This window comes from Triturus cristatus, chromosome 11 (assembly GCF_964204655.1).
Source record: "Triturus cristatus chromosome 11, aTriCri1.1, whole genome shotgun sequence".
NCBI lineage: Eukaryota > Metazoa > Chordata > Amphibia > Caudata > Salamandridae > Triturus > Triturus cristatus.
This window is the reverse complement of record NC_140594.1, coordinates 150,361,176-150,372,856: the sequence shown is the minus strand read 5'-3', so window position 1 is coordinate 150,372,856 and position 11,681 is coordinate 150,361,176. Positions and strand designations below refer to the sequence as shown.

General features: G+C 39.4%; 1 long non-coding RNA gene across 1 annotated transcript; it reads left to right on the top strand.

Annotated features, from left to right (window-relative positions):
- The first annotated feature begins 9,786 nt into the window (after positions 1–9,786).
- On the top strand, positions 9,787–10,233 carry LOC146783774 (uncharacterized). The gene is made up of 3 exons (XR_014970595.1): positions 9,787–9,884; positions 9,990–10,093; positions 10,176–10,233. It is a non-coding gene; the product is annotated as an uncharacterized LOC146783774 (long non-coding RNA).
- The last annotated feature ends 1,448 nt before the right edge of the window (positions 10,234–11,681 follow it).

Sequence of the window (11,681 nt, the reverse complement as noted above, 5' to 3'; positions counted from 1 at the left end):
TAGGGTCATCGGATCAAGTTGCTGTGTTTTCATCCCAGAAAACGCGCCATCCGTATATAAAGCCATAACTCGTCTTCACAAGATTGCAAACCAGATACACCAGAATCCAGGCACCTGGACATGGTCCGGTTGGTTCTGGAGCATATTGTCAGCCTGGGGATGGAAAGTCCTATCCCTCCTAGGTATTGGCTTTCTCATAGTATTCAGTTGTTGCCTGTGTCTACAATGTGGACCAGCGATTTGCGGCCTGTGTGCCACATCGTGTATTCCACGTTCAAGTTTTCATTCAAGATCCCGGAAGAAGAAAGAAGAGCAAATGATGTTACATGAACAGATTGATGGATTCCTGAAGATCGATATTTCATGAGGGTCCGTAGGGGACAAGGAGGGAATGAGGAAATATGAATTTTTATGGTCAATTGTGTCCCCTATCTAGACCCCAACGGCTCCATGTACATGCTACAAGTACATGTATGTTCCCTCCACTTCAAGCTATGAAGACGCAAATACAATTGTGTCCAACGTTAATATGTCCTCTTTCAGATCTGCCATGAATGGGTCAGATATTCCGTTCCTAAGTATGCCTTGCCACCGTCTTTATATGGTATACTTTTCACGTTTTCCAGCTCTGGCAAGGTAGGCCCTGAATTCTGCCATCGAGCTTTTTCCTGCTTCTGCCTCTGAATGCTCCAGCCTGGACCTGCATCTGTATCCATGAACTTTGTCTTACTTCCTGCGCGGCTAACGGTGCCTAGCCCGGCCTGTTGCCTGCCAAAACTGTATTCAGCCTTCAAGTTATCTGTTCCGCTCCTCAAGAACTACATTCTTGTCTAGTAGCTTAGGTAAACATCCCTCCAGCTGCAGAGCAAAGGGCCCGGCCTTACTGTCTCCGTGCAAGTAATTCATGACTTTCGTTACCATGGTAGGCCCATGCCCCCTCGCATCTCATGTAGACACTTAGACGCTTGTACACGCACTAGCAGTCAGTATAGAATAGGATCTGTCCGAGAAGACCTTTCCTTCCAGATAATATAGTTCCTTAAACACAAGATATTAGATATGATTTAGGACTAGGTTGTCCTGACACTCCAGACTTCTGTCTCTTCATGTAGGGCTAAATGTCAAGTTCCCTTCACCCTCTAGTTACACGTCAATCACACGTCATGCAGCTGCGCGCGCATCTCTGCCATATATTTTTGCTGACTTTGCAGGATTCTCTTATGGATCCACCCACTTGTGTCATCATCATAATGACGTTTTTAGTATACGCCTCTATGCACGCCTATTGTAATGCCTTTTTTATTACGTATGTGTATTCTTATCAGCTGTTACGCCTCCTGCATCTGTCTTTACTGTAATGCATTACTATATATACTATAACCTGTCAATAATGTATTGCTGATCCCTTCCTGAACCTTTGTGGTGACGGAACTCGATTGCCTGGTTCGAACCATCATTCCTTTGTAAGGAATAAATTCCCTATTATACCCTCGAATACCACGGATTCTGCCTCTTATTTTTACTGAGTTATTCGTATTGTATTTTACCGCATAAATTAAGTCTAGGTAATTTAAATTTACCACAGTGTCATGTTTCCTGCACGGCCCATTGTAGTTCCCTATATTAGCCTAACTGTGCATGTTGTAGGCCTCATTTTCCTTTGCACACGTTACTATCTAAACAGTCTTGCTTTTGTGCCATTTTGTACTTTCACACGATACCTGCATATGTATTTGCGTTATGTTCTTTTCTTGGGATCTAGTCTGAACACCATAGACCAGGTCAAACAACAATGTCCCTTGTTATTCCTTCAGGTCAGGCACTATCACCAAGACATAACACTAGAATGCAGCTGTTGTTTATGTGCATACATGTTCTATCATATAGATGAGTACAGAAACCAAAAACACACACATGAAAAGAGAGTTCTGAGACGAGAGCACTGTGTCTGCTGAGATGTAGCACTTTCATCTGTGAAGGCTAAGGTACGGGGTCTGCCAGTAATTCCAGAGATCTTTGATATATAATCATTTAGCCTCTTTAGTGAAGGAGGGGAGTTTAGGTTACGCTGTCCTATAAAATGACAGGGCTTTTCATGATATATGAATTATTAACCATGCTAACAGTAATTTTAGAATGCATTTGTTTTCTATTTGTGGCACATATACTGCATTTTAGAGCATGATAGCTTAAATAAATGTTCTAAACTTCCTTCGCGTCTTCTGGTTATGAATTTTTCACTTGGCTGGCAGAGAGAAGGCGCGTCAGCGAGGGCGTAGCTGTCAGAAGGGAATGATTGAGAGAGGTTTGTCAGCAGTCACGAGCCTTATACTGTGAGCTGTTATGGAGTTACGAACCGTCGGCAGAGGAGATGGGGAAGAGAATTTTGAAGGGATAAGTGAGAGAATGCAGAAAAGGGCAAAATGAGATGACATGTGACGCTTTGCATTTCGAAAAGGAGTTATGTACTTCTGCAGGTTTGCAGGGACGGCCATGAGAGTTTGAGGTTTTGTTAATAAGGGTTTGGTTGTTTTTCAGGGTGTTCCAAGTGGCAGTGGTAGTTGGGTCCAAAATTAGCCAAGGTATTAGGTGGGAGGATGTTCGGGTTTGTGACAAGACGGTACAGGTTTGGTTATCTAGGATCAATCACGGAGTGGCATTTGTGTATCCTTGAGAGCATATACAGACAACCACATTTGCCTTTTGACATCATGAAGCAGACTGCTTGGGCAAGGTGTGGGGCAAGATGCGGTTTTCTGGCATGCTGATGGTACAAGGTTCTCAGCTTGGCAGGTTCTTGGGGTTTTCAGGAGGGCCCTGAAGGAACTGGGCCTTCCGGGGCAGGGTTTTGGGACTCTTTACGTATTGGGATGGCTATGTAGATAGGTAATGACATCAAGCGTCTGGCGTGGTGGAGATCGGATTGCTGCTAGAAATACATGAGGTGGAGATGAGCTTTGGAGTAAACTGCGTTTTTTGTTGTTGTTGTTGTTATGTTACATGTCTTGGGCACAAGCACATAGAGGTGTGGATATGTGGGCACTCTTTTGTCAAGTGGACAGCCTGCCAAGTAGAAACAAGGAACGCAGTTGAGGTTTGACAGTCTGGTAGTGTAGCTAAAGTGATTTGGTAAAGGAGAATTGAGGTGGTATGAGTTACTGCCAGAACATGACTCCTTGGTAAAAGGGTGGACTTGCTTGGAGGTGTTAGTCATCCATTTGGGTGAGAACGATCTTGTAAAACGAAAGGATTAGCGTCATTAACATTTATAAAGGAAGATTTGAATGAGTTGAAACGGATGTGGTCCAACGCAACAATTGTGTAGACTGAGTTCTTGCCACATATGGAATGGAGAGCAGCAAAAAAAGCAATTGATAGGGCAAGGAGAAAATGGAACAAAGAAATGAGGGGATTCTTTAAAAGCGAAGGAATATGTTTTTGGGGAAATCCAGACATTAAATACGAGATTGTTCATTTCTTTGACGAGGTACATCTTTCTGCTTTTGGAATGGAATTGTACTTGCTACAGTTGAGGAGCATTTTGTCAGAATTGGTACAGTTTTCTCAAGGAAAGTTAAGAGCTGAAGAGACCTTGGGGTGGGGGGAGTAATTGGGGGGACATAAAAACTCTTAACGGTTGTTCTGGTGCCGGTTGGTTAAACACATTTTAAAGTTATTGCAATGAAAGTTGGTCATGTTGAGACTCAGTCGAGTGATGTGGGGAAGGAGAGAGGAGAAAGTTTTAAAGCAAGAAGAAGGCAACAGTGGTGTCTTCCTGATGGTAGCATGCATGACGCTTGACTGAGCAGAGTTTGTGCTCAGGTTTTGGACATGTTAAGGGTTATTTCGGGGTGGGTAGATTGTAATATGTCTAGAGAGGCTGGGTTTAAGGTTAGTCTGTACGACATAGAGCCAAGGTAGTTGGATTGGAGGTTTTGCACCTGTTTGATTAAATCGGCCTTTTTCACACTAAGTAATTGTGTTGTGTTGTTCCTGGATGCTCCGTCCCGCCCAAGGGCTTGCAAGCAAAACAGACAGAATGGATAAGCTCTGCTCAATGGCTAAAGAAAGTGATTCTAAAGGGAAGGCATCATATTTCTGCTTGGGCCCAGACAGCCCTGCTAAGCACCACACATCAGGGGTTAGACTAAAGCATTTTAGTGCTGGTATCTTGCATAAATACAGCTCCTCCGACTCATTTTGTGCATTGAGGCGCTACAATGTGCTCGCTTCTTGGCCTGCCGTGCTGCTGCCTTAGAGTGCCACTGCAGGTAATTTTTATCAGATGGCTGGGCCTGGAGTCAGAAGAGTTATGTTGTTATGCTCACCGTCCAGAAAGTTATTGCTACATTGTTTATCCTCTGCGCCAGCAGCTGCAAAGGCAGCTTCCTTTTTACAAAAAAAACAAAAAAACATTGTGAGTTGGTCTCAGACTCCGCCGCTCTGGGCCATGTGGGAAGAACAATGTAATAAAATAAAAGAAGCTGACAACAGTGCCAGACCCAATCTCCTGTTGATCCGGTTCCTTTTTCCATATACATGCTGCAGTGATTGGCCAGACGACAGCAATCAAATTGTTTATCTTCATGCTCTTCTGCCCTCGCTTGCCGTCCAAAATAAACTGCTGTTGCCACAAACTGTGCGCTAGTGCAGGGGCGCAAATGTGTGATACATATAAAAAAGTAGTTATGAAATGTTGTTTAGACCTTTTCTTCTTTTTAAATTACAGGAATTGTGGCTTTTTTCCTGACGAAGGCGTTAATTACGCCGAAACGCGCGTCGAAAAGTATACAATTGTGCCACAACTTTGTTTACTTCTCACTCCTGTGTAGACCACAATTTACTTTTAATCATTGTAATAATTTTAATACTTGTTTATGCATAATAAAATGTTTTTATTGATGAATGTACAAATTAATTAAATTTAAAAAAAAATAACAATCATTTCTACACTTGTTTTACTGTTTTGAGTTGTTCTGACTACTGGATACAGAATTAGTTTGTATTATTATTCACATGAATTGCCTAGGTTGTTAATTTTCAAATATATAATACCCTGTCCTAGGAACTATCAGGGGGTCCTTGCTATCTTCGAGAATTTACCCACAGCCTGTCTGTGCGGGACTTTATGTACTGTTACTGTATAGAGAGAAAGGATATATCAGACCCTCCTTCTATATTGGTATGCCTTCATATGCTCTGACAAATTGTTAACTCTATATCAGAATCTGTTCTCCATCTTCTCTAATCTTCGTTCTTTATATCATCCATCTAAACCCTATTATCTCACCCTTGCACCAACCCTCATGGCCCAACTAAAAACATTTGGGTTTACCGATGAGGAATTTGCAATACTGGTAGGTACAAGCAGCTCTTTTGGAAGCAGCTCCAGATCTAACATACACAATAATGATGATATTAATAAACTAGTAGACCTCAAGAAAAAACTTAAAAGAATAGAAGCCCATGGAGAATTTATGTTGGAATACTTGAAGGCAGGAATAATTCCACAAGGTCTACGTGTTCGTAATATCCCAGGGCTATTTATCCACCATAAAGAATTTTTAGAAAAATGGAGCATGATTGCCAACCGCTGCTCACGAGACCTTATGATACTAATTATTGAAACAGCCAAAGAGTTAGTATCATCACTCAAACTAGAATTGAAAGAACTAGAAGAGACAATAAGAAAAAACAACAGTATAGAAGAAGCCACAAAAAAACTAGAAGACTCAAGTAGAGAACTAGCGTCCTTCGCAGAATATCTCAACAAAAGAAAACTAGATAAATTAACTAAAGATAAAAGGTTCTACACATTAGAAAAAACATATCCTTACCTCAATGCAGATTTCTATAAACAAAATCATTTTACAAATGACCAAACATCAAGACCACAGAAAGTCATGACCTTTTCAGACACGTCTGACTCTGAAAATGAAGGACCATCCTATCAATATGACCCACCAGAAACATATAATTCCTTCAATTCAAAAAATTCTCATCAGCCTTTTTTAGGTCAGCGAGGAAGAGGCAGAGGCAAACAAAGAGTCCGGTTTCAAGCCCAACCCCAATCCAGAGGGAATTACCAGGGGCATCACTACCAACCAGATCCTCAATACCTATTGGAGACAAGAAACAGACAATATTGGATAAACGGAATGTAATTCCCATTTTCAACTTGTCATCTCAACAACTAGAATCTTCAGCTATAGATCTCTTATCAAAAGGCCTCTCATTTGTCCCTCACACCTATGCTAATACTTTTGAACTTTTTCAGGATATCTTTTCATTTTTCAGAAAAATTAGATTAAACAAATTCTTTGGATCTGATGAACATAATACAAACCTAGATTCCAATCTGAGTAAACTAACACTACCATCCACATTCACCCCGACATTAGAACAAGTGGGACCAGAGGTATCTACTTTTGAAAATATAGTCCTTAAACAATTAGAACAGGATTTAAAATTCATTCCAAAACCCGTCTATAATCTCAATAAAGAAGAGTTTGCAGCAATGAACAGCTTAACACAAAATAAACTCTTAACAATAAAATGCTGCGATAAAGGCGGTGGTATCGTTGTTCTGAACACAGATGACTATAAAAACAACATGCTCAATATGTTACAAGATAACACATTCTATTCTAAGATACAAATCAATCCTATCTCTAGAATAGAAAAAAGAATATTAACTCTAACTACTCTTGTACTTAACGAAGGACTTATCACAACTAAAGAACATGACTATCTCAACTTTTCAAAAGGCAAAACGGCATGTATATATGGAGTACCAAAAATTCATAAAAATCCAAACAACCCTCCATATAGACCGATAGTCTCTACTATTGGAACAGCCACAGAACCTCTATCCAAATTCGTAGATAACTTATTGAGACCATATATTCCTCAAATAAAATCTTATGTGCAAGATACAAGAGATATAATAAATAAAGTAGAATATCTCACCTTTAATTGCAATAATGATGTATTAGTGACCCTTGACATCGAGTCACTATACAGCAATATCTCACAGCAAGAAGCCATAGATGCCACAGATTGGTTTATAGATACTTTTAAGATATCCTGCTCTAAACCTTTTATAAAGGAATGTCTCCAAATAGTACTAACTGAGAACATTTTCTCATTTGGAAGTCATCTCTTTCGCCAAACAAAAGGCGTTAGTATGGGAGCATCAGTAGCACCTTCCATAGCCAACATCTATATGGCAATGTGGGAATCCAAATTTATCCACAACGAAGTAGCTCCATTTTTTGAGTCTGTCACCCACTGGTCCATATATATGGATGACATCTTCTTTATCTGGACTGGTGGGGACGACACTCTTCCAGAATTCATCCAATGGCTAAACCTCACAGATCCTCATCTGAAATTTACAAGTAACAACAGCAGTATTCAAGTAGAATATTAAGATATTAACATTATAAACCGCTCAGGACTACTAGAAGTAGATCTCCATACAAAGCCCACTGCGAGGAATACGCTGTTACACTTTCAAAGCTACCATCCTCGTAGCCAGAAACAAAGTATTCCCTTTTCACAATTTCTACGAGTTAGACGTAATTGTTCTAGCTTATCTGATTTCGATAAACAGGCCACCATTATGAAAACTAAATTTTTAGAAAGAGGCTACCCACACCGATTAATAAGAGAGTCTTACAAAAGAGCAAGATTCTATGATCGAGACAGTCTGTTACGGAAAGAGAAACAACAAGAACAAATACAGTTGGTATGTATAACAGAGCACTCTACATTGAATGCAAAAGTTAAACATATCATTAATAAAAACTGGCATATTCTGAACTGTAACTCTACAAATACCACCAAATTAGAGAAACCTCTATATGCCCACCGCAGAAATAAAAACTTGAAAGATATCATGGTACGTTCCAGATTTGAAGACGACAATACCAATCTTCCCTTCATCCAAAAATCCATTGATGACAAGCGTCCAATCAAGGGAACATTCAGATGCACCAATTGTAAATCATGTGATCTTATTAGTTCAGGTGAGACACTCATACACAATGGATTCAAAATTCAAGCAACGCAAATGTGGAACTGTAAGACACAAAACGTGATATACTTAATTCTCTGCCCGTGCCAATTAGGCTACATAGGAGAAACCTCAAGGGCAATACAAACCAGAATATCAGAACACCGTTCAGCCATAAAAACTAAAAAACTAGCTGCCCCCCTAGTAAAACATTTTTTAGAATTCCAACATAAGCCAGAAGATATCCGTTGGCGCATCTTAGAGAAAATTAATACACTTGACGATACACATGGAACAAAAATCCGCAAGAAACGTGAAGTTTTCTGGATTTTTTCACTGAATACATTCAAAAATGGCCTCAACAGTGAACTGCCATGGGAAAACGCAATTACTTAACTAAATGTTAACCCTTCTACACCTTGGCAGAATATGCACATATATAAAAAATCTAGTTTTGCGTCTTGAACTGTATCAGCAACTGCATTCCCCAGATGTATCTTCATTAGTCAAATAAAATATGATAAAGTACACAACCATAAGATCTCAGAATATAGCAGAATGAAATTTTAAACATCATTCCATTTTCAGATTTATAATTTCTTTTTATATTCCGGTTATTGCTTAATCATATTTAGATTTAATAAACAAGTAATAAATAATCGCCTGATAACTTCTAGAACATGGATCAAGTCCTGTATGTTACGATAACCATGATCAATAAAGCTATAATTGAAAGTTGGGCTGTTGTCATTCAAAAAGCTCAGTTTCACGCTACACATAAATATTATTCTGACACGTGAACCCAACTATCCTATAAAAAACCTCCTTACAAATAATGCCAGACACCCCGTGATCAGTGTCACACATTACGAAACTCATTATACGCCACACAAGCAGCAACCCTTGGATTATTCACATGGCCTCTCAATACACCAATTGTACAAAAACTTAAATGTCACTAGTGAAATATTATATAAAAAAGAGATAAACTACATGTTGGAGCTTTTTCTTTACATAGAAATGTGGTTCATGCTAAAAACTGTATGCCTTGTCAGCACGTGAGCCAATTTAGCCAATAAAAAATCGCTATGTGACCTACACCTCCTCTGTGGGATTAGCGTTACATACAACCCGACACCTCTATGAGCAACGTGAGAAGCGTCTCACGCTTCACGTCCTTCGAATGCGCCAATCAGTATGCAGTTGAAATACACCAGAAAAAAAGCAAACTTTCACTATGGGAATAGCGCTACACGCCACTCAACACCGTTAAGATCAACGTGAGAAGCGTCTCACGCTCTACGTCCCCTAAACGAGCCAACCACGATACACCTGAAAGATGTTGAAATTTTTTTTTAAAGAATATATAAACGCGAAACTCTGAGGCGGCATTTGCTTTTTATCCACCATCTAAAGAAACACCAGTCTACCGACCGAGGAGGGCCCCTGCTGATATAATAAGCATCTAAACGCGAAGGTAAGCACCACAAAACCCTATCGTGGCATATATAGTCTCAGTTAACAGATACATTGCTATCTTAAGCTAAATGACAATAATACGCTCCGAAGCCCATAAGAATTAGTACCCAATAGAGAGTAAATAAATATACATGATATATTCGTCATTAGCAAAATAGATAGCTTCTTTGCTATTCAATTTGTACCAACAATATCTGAAGAAGTGTGCAAATACATGGTCTCTTTTTATACAAAATTCGTTACTGACCCTGTTCTATTTTACTCAATCCCCCATTACTCTTCACTCTTAGGTTAAATCACACCTACCACGCCTATGCTGCTTATATGCCAAACATCCTCCACTCAACCAAGAACTGGCATACAAAAAAGAGTTTGCTATCAAACAGAGGTAATGCTTGCTCTACATCAATAAGGAATTGAACTTAGCCAACTCATTTAGATCTACTATCAAGGTACAGATTTGAGTAATGCGTTTTTTAATCTCTACTTCTAGATTTAAACATCATTTCGAACTAATATCTACGCAATATGTATAAAAGAAAGGCCATCTACTCCTCGACTGACTGAGTACTATCAGATGAGCACCCAAGTATCAAGGTATAAACCAGAACTATTCAAATTATACCTTAGAGAAAAACAACTCTCTATAGAGATATAACCATGTATTCTGCATTGTTAGGTACTCAGTTATCCGAAACAGCTTTTAACTTCCTGGAACTCCAGCATCTACCAATTGGAGCACAGGTAGATATATAATCAAAGAATAGACCCAAGATTGATATCTAGCTTTAAAGAAAGACTTAGAACCTATCGCTTCTCTTTCTATTCCTCATCTATTTCTCTTCCACAACTCTAAATAATTAAAATAATAAGTAAACGACTCTTCATTAAATGGTTATACATACTTATGTATGAGTTGTGCACTTTTCCCCTCTATATCCTCTGTTCCCCCTTTATCTATTTAGCAATATGCTGATCTGAAACAAAAGAAATTAATAGAGTGCTATAATGAAGGCATACCCTATATTAATTTAAGAATAAGTCCTAGTCAGACTCTCGATATGTCAATGTCAGAAAATGACAAATGTGTGATACATATAAAAAAGTTGTTATGAAATGTTGTTTAGACCTTTTCTTCTTTTTAAATTACAGGAATTGTGGCTTTTTTCCTGACGGCAGGCGTTAATTACGCCGAAACGCGCGTCGAAAAGTATACAATTGTGCCACAACTTTGTTTACTTCTCACTCCTGTGTAGACCACAATTTACTTTTAATCATTGTAATAATTTTAATACTTGTTTATGCATAATAAAATGTTTTTATTGATGAATGTACAAATTAATTAAATTAAAAAAAAATAACAATAATTTCCACACTTGTTTTACTGTTTTGAGTTGTTCTGACTACTGGATACAGAATTAGTTTGTATTATTATTCACATGAATTGCCTAGGTTGTTCATTTTCAAATATAATGACTCCATCATACCAGTGTAGCGTTAGCTTGTTCAAGGCGATACGAGGTTTGCCGTCCCATAATAGGTCCCTCTGCAGGCTCTCAACCTCCTTAAAATAACGTGCTAGAACTAGATCTAGGGTGTTTTGCAGGGCATATAAGAACCGTGGTAATGCTATAGTTTTAAATAGAGTAGCTCTGCCCAGGAGCGAAATAGGGAGAGTCTTCCAGCTGGCGATGTCGCCTTTAAGTCTACGAAGAGGGGGAAGGAGATTCTGGGCATAGTGGACCGAGGGGTCCAGTGAGACAGAAATCCCCAAATATTTAAATCCAACCAGGTTAATTTGTATTGGGCAGTTCCGGGGAGGGACGGGAGGGTCCCCCCTCAGAACAAATAATAAGGATTTTCCCCAATTGATGGAAAGACCAGAGAATCTACCGAAGACTGTAAGAATGTCCAGCACCACTATAAGCGATTTCTTAGGGCAGGCCAAATAGAGTAAAATGTCATCTGCATACACGGATATGCGGTCCTCCCATCCGGGGGACCACTGCAAACCTCTTATCATTGGATCCCAACGTATAAAAGCGGCAAGGGGTTCCAAGGCCAGGGAAAAAAGAAGGGGGGTCAGTGGGCAATCCTGACGAGTTCCTCGACTGAGTAAATATGAGGCTGACACCTTGTTATTTACCACCACTTGAGCCAATGGTTCAGAATATAAAAGATGTAC